Consider the following 19,959-nt stretch of genomic DNA (forward strand, 5'->3'; position numbering starts at 1 on the left):
GGGTAGCAGACATGTTGCTATCCTCAAAAAGTACCTCCTGAGTCATAACACCATGTGAACCCTAGTTACGGTAGGCATCTTCGTAAATAACGCTAATTAATAGATATGCTTCATCACCTCTATGTGGGCTTCCTTGTGTTATTGCTCTACATTAGCTAAACGTAAGATTGCTCTGCCTGACACCATTTAGCTGTATCTCATTGTTGTAATATAACTTAACATGAAATTATTTTACATTTGCACATTTGTTCCATTTTAAAACCGTGCGAAGAATATCACGCGCTGAAATGCACGTAGTCAAAGTCTTACGCATGCCCAAAAGCCACTATTTTATGCCTGCCGCCATCTGTGGTATTTAATTACTTGGGGATCTTTAGTGTGGGTTTATTATTATACTTTAAGCATGATAGATTCTCGTGGGAAGAAGTAGGCAAAGAAGCGCAAATGACAGTCACCTGACCCAAAGGCACAGGGAACGCTCTTGTCCACTGGTAAAAACCACATGGTACTAGCAGTGCCCATCGCAGATTTTAGCCCTTCTGCAGGAGACTAGTTCCGAAGTCCAAGGTCATTTTCTTTTCTTTTTTACCATTTCCAAACAATCTCGCTAGCAGTTGTCACCATCTTACCAAGCTTTTTGGGTGATTTTGTAGCCCTTTCCAGCCTTGTGCAGGTCTACAACCTTGTCCTTGACGTCCTTTGACAGCTCTTTGTCTATGGAGATGGAGAGGGGGGAATGGAGGTTGAGGTCAGAATAAGTCTGTGGGAGCCAGAATTCTGGCTCCCACTGCTCAATGGAAATGAATCTACCATAAAAATTTATAGCCTTTTGTTGCTCAGAAGAGACTCAAATAATTAGTTCCCCCTCGCTATATCATCTCTAACTTTTAAATGCCTATTTTTATGCCTATTATGTATGTCATGTCATTGAACAAGTTTTACTGTTTTAACACACTGTTATTGGGCCTATTTGGCTAAGGAACTGTAATTTTAGTGTTTCAGCCTGTATAATGAGCATTTTCTCTATAAGCGTAACAAAACAAAGATTACATTTCTAAGAATTACTTACTTATACTACTTATACATAACTCATTGAAATATATAAAGTCATTGTACTCTACAGTATGTTGCAAACTGCAGTATGTCAATCTGCAATACAGGGTTGACAAGTGACCAGACTTAAAAATTTGGCAGGGTATGAATAAATTATTTCTCCTACTATATACAGCAGTTGAATTGTCTTGTGTGTTTGTCTGTTTCATTAGAACTGATAAATGCAAAGTAAACCATTCCTCATCATATAAGTGACTTTCTATATGCTATGCTACCTAGTTGCTTGGTTTTGTTGTTTAATAAGCAATGTCATTGTGTGGTTTTATGCTAATTTTATCAGACTGCAATGTACCGTCTTCCTCGAACTGCCCTGCTTAACTAACAGCAGATAGATGGGTGCAAAGAGAGTGCAGGGTTGGTGTTGGTTCCATTGAATGGAACTCTTAATGCTTTAGCATAGCAGTACCTTTTGGATAATTTCATGCTCCTAACAATTTGGGGGTGGCCTATTCCTGTTCCAACATATATGGGAACCAGTCACAAAGCAAGCTCCATAAAGACATGGACGAGGGAATTGAGAATGGAAGAACATGACTGGCCTGCACAGAATCTTGACCTCAACCTGATAGAACACCTTTGGGATAAATTAGAGCCTGCCTGTGAGCTAGGCATTCTTGTCCAACATCAGTGCTTGACTTCACAAATGTGCTTCTGGAAGAATGGTCAGAAATTCCCATAAACACACTCCTAAACCTTGTAGAATGCCTTCCTAGAAGACCTGAGGCTGTCATAGCTGCAAAGGGTGGGCTGACAGGAAACATAGGAATTTGAAAATAATCGAATGTATTTTTAACATTACTCAATAAGACCGTCAGAATAAAATGAAATAAATACAAACGTTAGATAATACAAATGTGAAAAAAAGTACTAGTAGTATTTAAACAAATCATTTGTGCAAATAGAAAATCAAAAATGGCTTCTCTTCATAAGTTCAAATAAAAGCTTCAAATTAAATAAAAAAGGGGTTTTTTTCTAATCCAGAGTAACAAGTTTCCGAATTATTGATACACAGATCAACTACCTAACGTTAGAAAGAAGAGTTTACTTTTCAGAAGTAATGCTAATGTGAGTGGAAAACAAACAACTAGGAGACAGTATAGCTAATACTTTTTAATGGTTTAATATTGCATTTCACTCATTAACTAACAAAACTGTAATGATGTTCACTTATCAAGCATCATCCTGGGAAGGTCCAACAGGATAGCTAACATAAACATTACTGTACAAACAGTAACAGCGTTTATGTCTGCGTAGGTTCATGGTAATCTAAGAAGCTTGGAAAGAAAAGCGACCAGACTTCTTTAAGTTTCTTGAAGATCTTTTACTTTTTGTTCAAGAAGCTTCTTCAGCCTTTTAAATGCTCGTACACTGAATTATTGCTGTTTTGGAACAAAAGCACAGATTTGCACAGACTGCATTTAACTTTGTTTTTATATATTTTTAAATCTGTTTCCATTTTGTTCTGTCCTCATGCTTTGCCGTTCACACTACATACTTCATTAGTATTGTGAGCAGTTTTGGCAGACAATATAGATCTGTAGCTCCCTGTAGTGTATTGCAGCTAGAAAAAACACATTTATGAGGTATTGACAGGTCGGTCATAAAAACAAACTTTTGGTTCCAGTCTTGCAAGGGCGTCTCTCACATTTAGGGCCCTGGTGGTCAGTCCCACTTTTCTCCTCACTAAGTAGGTGACGCCCATATTCATCAGTTTCTGCTTGCAATAGCCTGTTTGAAATACTCATTCAAACATGTTTATGTTTGGATGAGTGGGTTTTGTTAGACCCTATGAAAAAAAACATGTTGTAGTTAGACTGTTTGAAAAGTGTCTCAGATATACAAATAGAAATACAAATTCAAATTTTATTTGTCACATACACAGTCATACATAGTACGACATGCAGTGAAATGCTTGTTGCTGTGCAATGCCGAACCAAACGTAGACAAAAGTAAACATAAAACTAAACATAAAATTAAACTAGCAAGTAATTTACATAATATACAAATTTTAAAATTAACTGTAAAAAATGTACAATAAAATTAAAGGTTAAAAAAATAATTAACAAAACAAAAGTAGAATGTGCAGATAAACAAATTTAAGAAATTATAAAAGTTTGCAAATAAACAGTGTGCAAGTAGAGAGTGTGCAAACAAACAGTTTGCAGAGTAACAGTTTGCAGTGGAATAAATAGTTCCTGATGTATAGTAGTGAGAGAGAGAGAGTCCAGTCCTACACAAGGTTCAGGGACTGAATAGCCTGAGGGAAGAAGCTCCTCTGTAATGAGGAGCTGTTTTGGACTTGAGGGAGTGGAAGTGCCCCCCTGAACTCAAAAGTGAGAAGAGTCCATTGTTGAGATGAGAGCGATCCTTCATAATCTTCCTGGCTTTGGTCTTGCACCGCTTAGTGTACATGGACCAAAGGTAAGGAAGTTCATAGCAAATTAGGGCTGCCGATTATTTTGATAGTTGACTAGTCACCGATTATTTTTGCGATTAGTCGACTTATCAGGTCATGCGTCCATTGGACGTAAAACATACAGCTTATTGCACCAGCATGCATCTGCTCTTATATAACTATCATTATCTTACAGCTTTAAGTGTTTAAGGCATGTGCTAACTAAAAAAAAAAGCCAAGATGATAGTTTATTAAATTTTAATGAAATTTGCAGATTGTTTCGGTGGAGTTTAATAAACTCAGCCGTCTGCTCCTTGCTATCTAAAATATAACAGGACACCGGAGTATATTCTTGAGCATCTCACACTTCTGATAATCAGTTGTCTGCTTGACGTTTATTCAGCTCTTTAAAACTATAACTTTAATCTCAGCCAAACCGGTTTACTCAAGAACAAATAAAATACTGAAAAAAGCCAAACAATAACATTTTTAAGTTATCTAAGTGACATATATATCATGTTTAACCTGAGTAGTGAAAGACGGCAGTGGGTTTGAAAATGATTTGCCGAGAGTCTGGTGTTCTCACGGGCTCTAATGAGCCTTGAACCCCGGCTAGATATCGAGCTGGTGGGTAACAGACGTCTCTGAAAACGTCGGAGCGCTTTTGAAAATATGTGGTGTCTTGATAAACTGAGCAGATATTTCAAGTTTACACAGCCACATTCTCGCCTGAAAATATGTTAAACGTTTATTTTGTGACCCAGAAAGAATAATAAAAGAAATACTAAAACTAACTAGCTGCCGCCATTGTTGGAAACTGAGCAGGGCCGCGCTATGAATTCTGGGATAGGTTGGGCCACGAAGTATACACCCGACCCATCTTTCAAATCTGGGGAAATAAAGGGTGCATTTGTCGGCCGCATTTGTCAGAGTCTTCGAATTTGGACAGTCTTCGTCGTGTCGCTGTAACGTAATTGGCCTACAAATGCGGACACAGGAGGATGCGGTTTCTGAATTTGGACACAGCTACGATACCGGACACTGCTTCTTCTTCTTCTTCTTCTTCTTCTCGGGGGTTAACGGCAGCTGGCATCCTTGTACATGCATTGCTGCCATCTTCTGTTTCAGTCCGCTATTACACTCTTAAATACTACTACTTATTCCTTCGTCTTTTGGGATCTTACAAAGCTTCAAACGACGTGTCAACTATTAAATTAGTCGTCGACGATTTTGATAGTCAACATAATTGTGACTAGCCGAGTAATCGTGGCAGCCCTATAGCGAATGATGCATTTGGCTAAGCACACCACTTTTTGAAGATCTCGTCTGTCCTTCTTGGTGCTGTTCCCATACCAGGTGCAGATATTTCCCCATCTGGATGCTCTCAATGGTGCAGAAGTAAAAGTTCTTAAGCATGCTCAGCTGGAAATGGAAGTCTCTAAATCTTCTGAGGAAGAAGAGACACTGACAGGCTTTCTTAACCAGGGTGTTAATGTGACATGGGCATGACAGGTCCTGAGTGATGTGGACACCCAGGTACTGGAAGCTATCCACTCTCTCCACTAGCGCACCACTGATGTTTAGCGGCTCGTAATTCCTCGCCTGCTTTGTACTGAAGTCCACAATCAGCTCCTTTGTCTTGCTGAAGTTTAGGAGGAGATTGTTCTCCTGGCACCATTTGACTAATCTAGAGTATGTAGTTATTAGAACTAGTTATTTTAGTCATTTTCATCCATACTCAAGATTAGCGATATTTCTAATTTCTTAATCGACTAACCGTAAAAAAAAGTTGTACGAACCGACAAGTCTAAAGAAACACTCATTTAAATTTAAGAACTGTTTAAAAAAAAGTCAAAAATTAATAACAAACGTTTTTTAAACCGTTAATCACATTCTTCAATAAATGAATCATGCCGCTTAACTGTACAACACCTTGCATCATGCATTATCAAAATTGTACGTTTTACTCCAGACAGACAACAGCTAAGAACACTTAAAACAAACCGATGGTAAATATGATATGAGAACATGTTGCTACAAAAAATGTTCATGTACTGTTAAAGTATGAAAAATTAACATTGGAAAAGTGTGGCGCATTGTGGCGTTCATTATGAATGATGCATGCTGTTTGAAAATTCATAACAACCACTTCAGTAAAACTAAAATTCTAAAACAACGAAACAAGAACTCATCCAGCCATTTTCTTCCACGCATCTAAATTCCAGAGGCGGCAGCCCAGGCCTCCCTCTCGCCACCTCCTCCAAGTTATCCAGGGAATCATCAAGCTTTTCCGAGGCCAGCCAATAAATGTAATCTCTCTCGTGTTGTCCCGAGTCTATGCCAGGGCCTCTTCTTGGTAAGACATGCTTAGTTGGAACACCCTACTTAGGAGAGAACCACCTTAGCCGTCTCCATTCGACGTGGAGGACTAGCAGTTTTACTCTGAACCCCTCCATAATGACTGAATGCCTCACCCTGTCGCTAAGGGAGTGCCCATCCACCTTCTGGAGAAAATTTCAGCTGCCGGTATCTGCGAACTAACTAATAGTGTTTACAAAAACATGAAGCCGAGATTAATAGATCCATGTGTATCTCAACAACAACCCTCCATCTGGTGGCAGATGGTTACATAACATTTAGGACACAATATCAGAATCAGAAAACTTTGTTAATCCCCAAGAAAATTATGTGCTTACAGTTGCTCCAAGACAATAAAAACAGTAACAGACTGAACTAAATTAAATACAATTCAATATATTACGAAGTTGTCAAAGGAGCTTGCAAAGAAAAGCGTTTGGACTTCTTTAAGTTGCTTGAAGACGTTTCACCTCTCATCCGAGAAGCTTCTTCAGTTCTAAGGTCAAATGGTGGAGAGTCCCAGATATAAACCTAGTGGGAGTAACCCCCCACAGAGGGACAAAAGGACCCCCTGATGATCCTCTAATCGCCTGAGCCAAGGTGTGAAACTGGGTGTGGGTCCCAATCAGCCAGAGTTTCGGGTGAGCTCATTGTGAAACCTGGCCCCACCTTATCATGCGAATTCCTGAGGTCAGATGGCCCAGGATGTGAGTGGGCGTTAAGGTGTCTGGGAAGGGATCTCAAAACTGGATTATAGATGGCAGAGATTTGGTGTCGTAAACCCCCGCCTCTGTTCAAAGATGGTCGCTCACAGGCCAGGTTTCACAATGAGCTCACCCGAAACTCTGGCTGATTGGGACCCACACCCAGTTTCACACCTTGGCTCAGGCGATTAGAGGATCATCAGGGGGTCCTTTTGTCCCTCTGTGGGGGGTTACTCCCACTAGGTTTATATCTGGGACTCTCCACCATTTGACCTTAGAACTGAAGAAGCTTCTCGGATGAGAGGTGAAACGTCTTCAAGCAACTTAAAGAAGTGCAGACGCTTTTCTTTGCAAGCTCCTTTGACTACGATGACCTGGATGACTGAGAACCTTCACAGACATATTACAAAGTTACAAAAATTAGGAATAGCTTTAATGTATGCAAATAGCTCAATTATAAATATCCAGAATATTACAGAGATTAAATACACATGATTAGGGCTGCACGATTTTGCATAAAATGAGAATCACGATTTTTTGGCTTAGAATTGAGATCACGATTCTCTCACGATTTTCTTTTCCAATATAAATATTTATTGCATTTATTAACTGCACATCAACTTCGTAACAGTTGAGACTGAACATAAAAACAATAAATAAACATAAAAACAACAAATGTCTCACGTTTTGTGGTTGCCGGAAAATGTTGTACTGCTTGAAATTCCGTCTCCACCATTGCTCGACACTGCATGTATAGAGCAGGTAGTGCAACAATAGAAAAATAGTTGCGGGACGGCACTGTGTAGCGTTTGTCTAGGGTGTTGATCATTTTCCTAAATCCCTCGTTTTGCACAGTGTTGATGGGAGCCATATCTTTGGTCAGGTGATAAGTAATAGCCTCCGTAATTTCTTTGTGCCTGCGGGAGTTCGACGGGTATCCGGTTGTTCAGTGATGACGCGACGAATCCCACTTCCGGGTCTAAAGTAGTCTGCGTTTAATATGGCTTTTGTGTTGTTAACATGTTTAATGGTATGTATTTTCTTTTATTTGATCTCAAAAAGCTCCTAAAACAGTCAGTGATCACTGTTGACCTCCCTCGGCTTTTATTACCGCTAACCATTTATTTAAGCTCAGTTTTTAAAACCTTAGGATGTAACTACAGCCCAGCCCATGCAGCAGTATATGAATGACTAACCTCGTATTGTGGATGGATTATCTCAGTTGTTCTCCTGGCTGAAGTTTGGTCCTTTTACAGCATCCTGCCATGCGATTACATTTGTTTCTGACCACCGAGAACACTCACGTTAACTTTTATCGAGTGGAAAAAAAGTTAGCTTGTTTATATTATGCTAACATACCTGTGTCGCTAGCGGTCACGTAGCACATCATTATATACCAGCTAGCCCAACTTCAGTAACCCTACAAACGTCACTGCTGTTTAGTTTTCTGTCTTCATTTATGCTGGAAGTGATAGCAGAGCTGTACGTTTTAATTTGTTTCCAAAACCCCACAGTCAGGACATGCTATATTGTATTTAGATAAAAGCTAGCGAGCTAACTCCCTGCTAACTTCTAACGCCGTTAAATGTCATAAATTCCGTTTTCATGGATGCCTGGATGTTAAACTCAATTGTTACACCTGGTAGAGCAGAACACTGATCATTTTATTAAAGATGAAAGACTTTAGACAGTTTTTCAACTCTCAGTAATGCCACAGTGATCGTTTGTTCTCTTTCAAACATTCGTTTCGGTGTCTCACTATGGGAACGCTCTCTCTGCGTTGTCCTCAGAAGCCTCTATATCATTACTCCAGCCAGTATTGGCTGGCAGTCGTGACGCTTGCGTCAGGGAGGGGCCACCCTCCTCCCTATAAAAGGGTGTGACGCAGCGTCACCCGTCATTCAATTTCCTCTTCTCGCTTCTTAGAAACCTCATCTCTCCTGACTGTGAACGTGAGTGCTAGCTTAACTGTCCACACGAGCAAGCTAACACCTTGGTCACCGGGCGCTAGCACGGCTCGCGTTTCGAGTCGCCTGCTCTTCACCACAGAGCCAGGTCGGAGAGTGTGTTAGCTGCCACCACGCATCTAGCACAACAGTTAGCTGACCAAGCTAACTGTCTTTGCTACACACGGTCACCAAGCCAAGTAGCACAAGCGCTAGCCACCACACTAGCCAGGTCATACTAGCTCACCGAGAGAAGAAAGAAAAAAAAATCAGCGTTAGCCGTCCAGCCATTCCAAGCTAGCTACACCAAGCTTCCTTAATATGGCAGACTGCAAACCGCTGCCCAGAATTTGCCCCTGCGGTTGCAAAATCTCAGGTTCAGATACACATGACGCGTGTGTGATGTGCCTCGGGCTGCAACACGCCCAAGCGGCTATTTCCACACCGGGTATATGCGAACACTGCGCTCGCTTCACCCTAAAAAGCCTTCGCCGAAGGCTAGCCCGCCAAGCTAGCCTGTCGAAGGAGGACCCAATGCTGTCTCCAATCGGCCCACCGATGGAGAACACTGAGTCCGCCACACCAGGCACCAGCTGGGGCGACGAGATGGATATCGTCCTCCCGCTGGTGGACGATGCCGAGGTCAGCTGCGAAGCTATGCTTGATTCCCTCGAGGCTAATGACGAGCTACTCAGCGAATCCTCTGAGGGAGCGTCGGAACATCTCGTCTCGGACGAGGATGACGACGTTTTCTTTTACGCTCGCTCGACAAGATGGCGCCTGTGTTTGGCTTTGCCGCTTGTACAGCTCGCTGGTATAGTTTTATACTGGCCGCTATTGTCACTTGCAATATTATTTTTACCGTCCTATGTTTTGATTTTGTCTCTGCCACCAATACTTATGATCGGGGCATGATGTTGTATATCAAAGATTCAATGGAGAGCTACTGTGACAGCTGGGACAGTTACAGGAAATTTTTCCCTCCACCCTTTGTGTGTTCCTCACCTGACTGCATGTTACCGTACATATCGGTGGGATTTAACACGAAGAAAAGAAGAAGTAGGGGAACCAGGGCCGGTGTCCAGGTGCGACTGAGAAGGTACCGAAGATTAGCTTCTTGGATGTGGGAAGAATCCCGGTGCCTACGACCAATTCATCTATTGTCACCTGGTGCCGACGCTACACTGCAGTTCCCAGCTCGGAGTCTATGGTCTGATGGCCCCATGTTCACTTGGCGTCCCTCCTTCGACCGCCGTTTTGATGGCAGAGGTGATGTACCACTATGGATATTAGCTTCTGCTAGCCCTGAAGTCCCCGCCCGGCGTAACAGGTGTAGAGGTGCGCACAGGTGTTTATTTCGAGTGCCACTGCAGTCAGCTGTTGACTGCACCAACCAAAAGTCTTCAATCAGGTTTGCCCTGCTCAACACTCGCTCAATCACAAACAAATCGTTTATTTTAAACGATCTTTTTATAAAGGAATCTCTCAACTTCTTGTGTTTAACTGCGACGTGGCAACAAAACATGGATTATATACATCTGAAGGAAATTTGTTCTACTGGCTGCTCCGTCATCGGAACTCCACGTCTTTCGGGACGTGGCGGAGGTCTCGCTGTTGTGCACCAGGACAGATTCACATGCAGACTGATGAACTCGGATTCTTTTACCTCATTTGAACTTCAGATGATCAAGGTCGGCTCTTTGCACACCTTTTATTGTATTTTAATCTACCGACCTCCTGGCCCTGTCGGAGTCTTTTTAACTGAATTTAACGACCTCCTATCATCCATTATTAAATTAGAGAAGGTGGTAATGTTGGGAGATTTTAACTTTCATATTGATGATGCATCCTGTAATATGGCTGCTGACTTCATGACTATCACAGAGTCTTTTAATTTTATGCAGCATGTTTCTGGCCCTACACATGTAAAGGGTCACACATTGGACCTTGTTTTCTCCTTGGGTTTAAATATAAATGACATTCGTGTGGAAAATGTCCATGTGAGTGACCATAGCTGCATATATTTTAACTTGTCGTTTTATTTGGATCCCCCGGCTCCCAAAATAACGATTGAAAGGCGAATCATAAACCTGAACGCCGGCAAAAGGTTCTCTGCCATGTTTGACGCTGAAATGACTTACAATGATTTGGACTCTCTTGTCTCATCCTTTAATAACCAGTGTACTTCTATTTTAGACATAGTGGCACCTCTGAAAAAAAGTACTGTCCTACGTTTGAAATCTCATCCTTGGTTAAATGAAAACATTCGTAATTTCAGAAGATATTGTCGCAAGCTAGAACGTTTGTGGAAGGCTTCCAAACTTGAGGTTTATAAGTTACACCTTAAAGAATCTATCCTCTTGCTAAATGACATGTGGAAAAATGCCAGAACAGAGTATTTTTCACACCTCATAGCTTCAAAAAAGAAAGATCCTAAATTCTTGTTTAAAACAATTAAGAGTATTGTTTCTCCTGATGCTCCTTGTGCACCAGTTCACTCAACGTCCGACTGCAATGAGTTTATGAACTATTTCAGAAATAAGGTCATTGCAACCAGGTCTAATATCTCTCCATCATCTTCTCAATATCAAACTTTTAACTTGCTCTCCTCTGATACTTGGTCGTCTTTTACTCCTGTTACATTACAAGACATCAGAGGCCTGCTTTGTCATATAAAACAGACTTCAAGCCCCCTTGATGTCCTTCCATCTTCATTTTTCACTAGTGTGTTTGATTCAATTGGCCCCTGTATTGTGGAAATGATAAATACTTCTCTTCATATTGGCTCAGTCCCCAGCTTCTTTAAACAAGCTATCGTCGAGCCAATATTAAAGAAACCCCAGCTGGATCCATCTCTTCCTAACAGTTATAGGCCAATATCCAAATTGCCTTTTATATCGAAAATTTTAGAAAAAGTAGTACTAGAACAACTTAACTATTTCCTGGATAAAAATGCTGTTATGGACACTTTCCAGTCTGGTTTTCGTAAATTGCATTCCACTGAAACGGCCTTACTTAGAGTATCTAGTGATATCTTGATGGCAGCAGACTCTGGAGAATACACAGTGCTGGTCCTGCTGGATCTCAGCTCTGCTTTTGACACTGTAGATCACAGTATCATGATAAACAGACTCGAGAACTTGTTTGGGATTACTGGTGTTGTTTTAAAATGGTTTATATCATATCTGTCTGAGAGATCTTTTACTGTTTGCATGAATCATGTCACATCAGAATCAACAGTTTTGCCGTGTGGGGTACCTCAGGGATCTGTCCTGGGTCCAATTCTCTTTTTACTTTATGTATTTCCCCTAGGCCAAATTATTAAGCGCTATAAATATATCTCCTATCATCTCTATGCTGACGACATCCAACTATACTGTTCCTTCAAAATGTCTGAGTTTTATAAATTGTCTAATTTAAGTAATTGTCTGACAGAAATCAACAAATGGTTATATGACAATTTTCTCCAACTAAACTCTGATAAAACAGAAACTCTAATTATTGCTCCAGACCATATGGTCCCAGAAATTAGACAGCATATCAGCTTCTTAGACCCTTACGTAAAATCAAGCCTTAGAAATCTCGGTGTCTTATTTGACAGCTCGATGTCGCTCGAGCAGCATTCTAAGCAGCTAGTCCGAAACTGTTTTTATCATTTACGGAATATTTCTAAACTCAGACTAATGGTATCAAAGCTTGAACTTGAGATGATTATTCATGCTTTTATTTCTTCTCGTTTAGACTATTGTAATGGCCTTTTTACTTGTTTTAACAAATCAGCCTTAAATCGTCTTCAGACTGTGCAGAATGCTGCAGCACGTCTCTTAACAGGCACCAAGAGAAGATCGCATATCACTCCAGTCTTGGCCTCCCTTCACTGGTTGCCTGTAAATTTTAGGTTTCAGTTTAAAATTTTAGTTCTAACCTTTAGGGCCCTGCATGGTCAGGCTCCTCAATATTAATCTGACCTGCTGAAATCACATACATCTTCTCGGGCTTTAAGGTCATTAGATCAGAGACTGTTGGTGGTACCACGCACTCGTTTTAAAACTCGTGGTGATCGGGCCTTTCAGACTGTGGCACCACGGTTGTGGAATTCTCTCCCACTGTCTCTTCGCTGCACGGACTCCATTGATTGTTTTAAGAAACAGCTGAAGACATTTTTATTTAGAAAAGCATTTGATTAATTTCTTCTTATGCTGTTTTTATAGTTTTATTGTTTTACATTGTTTTATTTACTGTTATATTGTTTTATATTCCCATTTTCTGTGTTGTAAAGCACTTTGTGATTTTTATCTGTGAAAAGCGCTATATAAATAAATTTTACTTACTTACTTACTTACTTCTTTGCCCCCTCTGGTCGGAATTCTGCGACACAAGGGGCCGATTGTGATAACCCCGGCACACAGTCCCGCGGCATGGAGCTATTTGACGTTGCAAAACGGGCAGCTGAAAAGCTGGCAATCCCATGGCCCGCGGTGACAACGGAGACCTCCACCTCACGATACGAGGGTAAAAGGCTCCCCAAAGCAAAGCGCACTACTAAGCAGGTACTGCCGCTTTTCCCCGAATGCGTGGACGAGGTCACCCGTGCAGGGAGCGGCGGCGTTTGACTGCGCTGGAATGAAAGAGAAGGGCATCTACCAAATTCCCACAGTGGAGAATCTGGTGGCTTCTCATCTCCACCCAAACCAGAAACTTTCCATGTCATCTGGTCCGTCCCTGCCCTCCAAGGCCGAACGCCTGCAGTCCTCCCTGGCTGACAAGGCGTATAAATCGGTTGCCACCACCGCGAGGGCATTGAACGCCTCATCGCTCCTGCTAGCCTACTCGGCGGAGCTCCAGGACCAGGCTGCTGCGAACCCGGATGCTAGCGAGTTGTGGGAAGAGCTGGGCGTAGTTACAGACCAGTGTCTCCACCTCACTAGAGCAGCAGTACAAGCGGCGGGCAGAGCCCTCAGCATCATCGTCCTACAGGAGAGGGCAAGATGGCTGAACTTGTCGGGGCTTTTGGACAGAGAAAAACGTGACATTCTGGACGAAAGCATCTTCCCCGCTGGGCTTTTCGGGACCGCCGTTGCCACCATGCAAAGACGGTGCGAGGAGGAGAAGAAAGAGGGAGAGGCCCTGCAGCTGTGTCTCCCTAGGAAGACCCAGGCTGCGCCTCCACCCGGTCGCCGCACGTTCGCTCAGGTCACCAGCCGTCCAGCCGGCGTGCCGACGTTTAAAATCCCTCGCCGCCCAGCCCCGCAGGTCGCGGCCCAGGGTCCTCTAGGATCGCAGAACCCTAAGACCCACTGGCCCAAGAAACACGTCCCGCCTGCTGCTGCTCAGGGTGCCCCACCAGCAGCCAAGCAGTCGGACCGCAAGAAGAAGCAGACTGCCTAACATCCCCCACGGGGAGATCGGAGCCGGACCAGCCCGGGCTCAAAGTTCACTCCAGGGCTCAGTTCCGGAGCCCGTTCGGAGAAGTGTGTTCTGCCTCCACCTTTCAGCGCCTGGGACTCGAGTTGGATCCCACAGAGCGGATTTCAAAAAAGAGACGACGAAACGCTGTTCAGCCGAATCAAGCATGTCTGTCTCACAAAACACAGTTTATTAAAAACTCACCCGTTGCATCCAGGCATGTTGCCAAGGGCACGGGAAAAATGTGTGAAAAACACAGAAAGTATGTTGAAAAACATAATGCCCCCACGCACCCAGACACCACCGGGGTTGATTCCCTCAGTGGTGTCCGGCCCCATAAGCGCTGGTCAAGCGCGGGCCGCCCGCGCATGCGCAGTGGGGCCTGGTCCGAAGGACCAGTTTCCGCCACAAGAGGGAGCCAGAGCTCCATCTACTGTGGAGTACCTGTCTTTGGGGCCGCTGTCAGCAAGAATAGAGAGATGGCGAGCTCTCGCTGCGCCAGAATGGGTTGTGAGGACATTAGGGTGAGGCTATCGTTTGCAATTCGCAACCACCCCTCCCAGATTTCACAGAGTGATTTTCTCTCTTGCAAAAGGCGAATCAGCCAGGATCCTGCAAGAAGAAATAACTACCTTGCTATCAAAGGGAGCAGTACGAGAAATACCCCAGGAGCAGAGCCAATGCGGCTTTTACTCAAGGTATTTTCTCGTGCCCAAGAAGGGAGGGGGACTACGTCCGATACTGGACCTACGGGCTCTGAATCAGCATCTCAGGTCATACAAATTCAGGATGTTGACGACCACCACTCTGCTGCATGTAGTGCGCCCAGGCGATTGGTTTACATCAATAGACCTGAAGGACGCATATTTTCACATCCCTATTTACCCGCCTCACAGAAAATTCCTGCGCTTTGCGTTTCAGGGCAGAATGTACGAGTACCAGGTCCTGCCGTTTGGTCTCTCACTGAGCCCTCGGGTATTTATGAAATGCACAGAGGCGGCCATAGCCCCACTGAAGAGGCGGGGCATCCGCATAGCAACATACATAGACGATTGGCTGCTGCTATCAGAGTCAGAAATAATGGGAAGAGAGCACACCAGGTTGACAGTGGATCATCTGATGGCTCTGGGTTTCACCATAAACTACCAAAAGAGTGTCCTGCAGCCAGCTCAGGCCATCTCTTTCATAGGAATAGCTCTAAACTCCGCCTCGTACAGAGCGTGTCTCTCTGTGGACAGAGTAAAAAAAATGCTATCACATGCCGGCATTTTTCAGTTGGGAAGATACAGTGGGGCAAAAAAGTATTTAGTCAGCCACCGATTGTGCAAGTTCCTCCACTTAAAATGATGACAGAGGTCAGTAATTTGCACCAGAGGTACACTTCAACTGTGAGAGACAGAATGTGAAAAAAAAATCCATGAATTCACATGGTAGGATTTGTAAAGAATTTATTCGTAAATTAGGGTGGAAAATAAGTATTTGGTCACCTCAAACAAGGAAAATCTCTGGCTCTCACAGACCTGTAGCGTCTTCTGTAAGAAGCTTTTCTGTCCCCCACTCGTTACCTGTATGAATGGCACCTGTTTGAACTCATCATCTGTATAAAAGACACCTGTCCACAGCCTCAAACAGTCAGACTCCAAACTCCGCCATGGCCAAGACCAAAGAGCTTTCGAAGGACACCAGGAAAAGTATTGTAGACCTGCACCAGACTGGGAAGAGTGAATCTACAATAGGCAAGCAGCTTGGTGTGAAAAAATCAACTGTGGGAGCAATCATCAGAAAATGGAAGACATACAAGACCACTGATAATCTCCCTCGATCTGGGGCTCCACGCAAGATCTCATCCCGTGGGGTCAAAATGATCATGAGAACGGTGAGCAAAGATCCCAGAACCACACGGGGGGACCTGGTGAATGACCTGCAGAGAGCTGGGACCAAAGTAACAAAGGTCACCATCAGTAACACACTACAACGGCAGGGAATCAAATCCCGCAGTGCCAGACGTGTTCCGCTGCTGAAGCCAGTGCATGTCCAGGCCCATCTGAAGTTTGCCAGAGAGCACATGGATGATACAGCAGAGGATTGGGAGAATGTCATGTGGTCAGATGAAACCAAAGTAGAACTTTTTGGTATAAACTCAACTCGTCGTGTTTGGAGGAGGAAGAATACTGAGTTGCATCCCAAGAACACCATACCTACTGTGAAGCATGGGGGTGGAAACATCATGCTATGGGGCTGTTTTTCTGCCAAGGGGACAGGACGACTGATCTGTGTTAAGGACAGAATGAATGGGGCCATGTATCGTGAGATTTTGAGCCAAAACCTCCTTCCATCAGTGAGAACTTTGAAGATGAAACGAGGCTGGGTCTTCCAACATGACAATGATCCAAAACACACCGCCCGGGCAACAAAGGAGTGGCTCCGTAAGAAGCATTTGAAAGTCCTGGAGTGGCCTAGCCAGTCTCCAGACCTCAACCCCATAGAAAATCTGTGGCAGGAGTTGAAAGTCCGTGTTGCTCGGCGACAGCCCCAAAACATCACTGCTCTCGAGAAGATCTGCATGGAGGAATGGGCCAAAATACCAGCTACTGTGTGTGCAAACCTGGTAAAGACCTATAGTAAACGTTTGACCTCTGTTATTGCCAACAAAGGTTATGTTACAAAGTATTGAGTTGTATTTTTGTTATTGACCAAATACTTATTTTCCACCCTGATTTACGAATAAATTCTTTACAAATCCTACCATGTGGATTCATGGATTTTTTTTTCACATTCTCACATTGTCTCTCACAGTTGAAGTGTAGCTCTGGTGCAAATTACTGACCTCTGTCATCATTTTAGGTGGGGGAACTTGCACAATCGGTGGCTGACTAAATACTTTTTTGCCCCACTGTATCTCCCATTCAGAAAATGCCTGCAGATGCTGGGATTAATGGCGTCTTCACTGGCAGTCATTCCACTAGGCAGACTGCATATGAGGGAATTTCAGCGATGGGTTGCATCACTGAGACTGAATCGAAAGCGCCATACCCACCGCTATATCAGAGTGACAGCAGACTGCGCTGCAGCACTCCACTGTTGGAGAAATCCCACATTTCTCACTCAGGGGGTGTCACTGGGAGCTGTCACAGCCAGAAAGGTGGTGACCACGGACGCGAGTCTCACGGGTTGGGGTGCCACTCACGAGGGCAGAGCAGTGAGCGGCAGCTGGGACTCACAACAGAGGGGTGCTCATATAAATTGGCTAGAATTGCTAGCAGCTTTTCTAGCACTGAGACACTTCCTTCCCCTGTTGAGAAACCACCATGTTCTGATCAGAACAGACAACACCACTGTTGTGGCGTGCATCAACAGACAGGGCGGGTTACGTTCCTGTCCTTTGCACATGCTGGCTCGCAGACTGATCATGTGGAGCAGCATCAATCTGTTGTCACTGAGAGCTACTCACATTCCAGGAGCTCTGAACTTGGGAGCAGACTTAATGTCCAGGGGAAACCCGCAGTACGGGGACTGGACCCTGCACCCACATGTGGTGACCCAAATCTGGACCCGCTTTGGCCAGCCACAGGTCGATCTGTTTGCCTCGAGGGAGAACGCTCAGTGTCCACTGTATTTCTCCCTGAGGGACCAGGAGGCTCCGCTAGGGGTAGACGCATTAGCTCACAACTGGCCACATGCTCTGCTTTATGCGTTCCCTCCACTGGCCTTAATTTCTCCCACTCTAACCAGAGTGAGAGAGAGAGGGCTAACAATGATATTGATCGCCCCAAGGTGGAAAGTTAGCGGAGATTATGCTCCTCTTGTGGAGCGAACCTTGGCCTCTCCCTCTCCGACGAGACCTAGTCTCCCAAGCCAGGGGGGAGATTTTTCACCCTCACCCCGAGCGCCTTGCCCTGTGGGCTTGGCCCGTGAGAGGTTGAATCTGAGTACGGCAGGACTCCCCTAGGGTGTTATGGCCACTATTCAGAGTGCTAGAGCCCCCTCCACAAGATCATTGTATGAGAACAAGTGGAGGGTATTTGAGGAATGGTGTGGAAAGTCTCACACTCTCTCCTTTCAGTGCTCTGTGACAACAATTCTCTCCTTTCTCCAAGAACTGTTAGATAAAGGAAAGGCCTTTTCCACAATTAAAGTATATCTAGCAGCCATTTCAGCCTGCCATGTGGGCTTCGTGGATGGCCCGGTGAGCCATCACCCGCTAGTCTGCCGTTTCATGAAAGGGGCACGACGGCTCCACCCAGTGTCTAAACCTCTCGTTCCCACGTGGGATTTATCCCTGGTGCTGGGGGCAGTTTCACAGCCTCCATTTGAACCACTAAACCAGGTGGAAATAAAAATCCTGTCTTTGAAGACTGCATTGCTCCTGGCTCTCGCATCTGCGAAGCGTGTCAGTGATATTCATGCGCTGTCAATACACAAAGAGTGCACCCGATTCACGCGGGATAACTCTAGAGTCACACTCAGGCCAAATCCGGCCTTTGTGCCCAAAAAATCCTTATCTTCAATGCACCCCATTGGAGCTGGAAGCTTTTTGCCCTCCTCCTTTCTCTTCCCCTGAACAGGAGCGCCTACATGCTCTCTGTCCAGTTAGGGCTTTATGTACCTATATAGAGAGAACGAAGGCTTTCAGGAGGTCGGATCAGCTGTTTGTTTCCTGGGCTAAACCACATCTTGGCAAGCCCATTAGCAAACAACGCATTTCCCACTGGATTGTTGAGGCGATCCAATTGGCTTATTCCAGCACGGGTCTGTCCCCCCCGGAGGGGCTTCATGCTCATTCTGCCAGAGGGATGGCAACTTCTTGGGCCCTTTTTAGGGGTGTCTCTATAGACGAGATATGTGCAGCTGCGAGCTGGGCTTCACCTTTGACCTTTGCAAGGTTTTATAGGTTGGATGTCACTGCACCGTCTCTAGCCCACACTGTGTTAAGTGTGGGTCCCCACGAGACCTCCTAAATTGGCAGTCAGTCGTTCAGATGGGCTTATCTGGCAATACGGGAGTCTGCATATCCCCATAGTGAGACACCGAAACGAATGTTTGAAAGAGAACTTGAGGTTACTCTATTCCGTAACCCCTGTTCTCTGATAACATGAGTGAGGTGTCTCACCAGATCACCCTCCTTGCACGAAGCGAGGAAGAGGTGAGCTTATCTTGAATGACGGGTGACGCTGCGTCACACCCTTTTATAGGGAGGAGGGTGCCCCTCCCTGACGCAAGCGTCACGACTGCCAGCCAATACTGGCTGGAGTAATGATATAGAGGCTTCTGAGGACAACTCACTCATGTTATCAGAGAACAGGGGTTACGGAATAGAGTAACCTCAAGATATATGGACCTACAGCGGAGTTTAGACCCAGACACGGCTAGTGACGTCAGACTTAACAACCGGATAGGGAAGCGCTGTATAAGGTTCCCGTTATTGATGTTTGGGTGGTTGACCGGGACGGATTTTCTCCTGTCACTTTCTCCTCATCCCTGACGTGCTCTCCGTTGTTTTTTCCCTGCTAATTTTAGCATCGCACGGCACAGCTTCTGTATCATGTGGTATAAGGCTCCGCCCTTGTCATTTGTTGAGCAGGAAGAGTGAGCGCTTGTTTTCATGCAGATTACGTCCCGGATCAAAATGCGGTACAATCATCGTCGTCTTTTTTATAAAATTTATTATTATTATTTTTTAATCGTTGTCATTTGGAAATGAGATCGCACATAAGTATGAATCGAGATCGCGATTTTCTAACGATTAATCGTGCAGCCCTATACATGATTGATATTTTACTCTAAACTGTAAAAATTTGTTATTTGTTATTTTCTCAGCAGCGGGACAGAGTCATTCACTACTTTTGATTTTCCCTCCACATTTTACCTTTAAAAACTATTTACTTTGCCTTGTTTGGTATCATCCTTTTCAGCACAACCTCACTTGTCTGAATTTACAGTTATGTTTCCATTTTGACATACTGTATTAACACAATTGATCTAAAATCAGACAAAAAATATAAAATCAGAGTAGAAAAAGTTATATTTTTACTGTAAC

The 19,959-nt window shown here is 44.2% G+C and overlaps 1 protein-coding gene across 1 annotated transcript in view; it reads left to right on the plus strand.

Annotated features, from left to right (window-relative positions):
* pomk (protein O-mannose kinase) overlaps positions 1 to 19,959 on the plus strand; it is a 26,096-nt gene continuing 6,137 nt past the window's right edge. The window contains exon 1 of the mRNA XM_085360060.1: positions 1 to 70. The gene's annotated coding sequence lies outside the window, so the exon portion shown is untranslated. The remainder of the gene's footprint in view (positions 71 to 19,959) is intronic.

Source organism: Diplotaxodon limnothrissa, linkage group LG7 (assembly GCF_057381915.1).
Source record: "Diplotaxodon limnothrissa isolate DT_005_m linkage group LG7, D_limnothrissa_male_GT1.1, whole genome shotgun sequence".
Classification (NCBI taxonomy): domain Eukaryota; kingdom Metazoa; phylum Chordata; class Actinopteri; order Cichliformes; family Cichlidae; genus Diplotaxodon; species Diplotaxodon limnothrissa.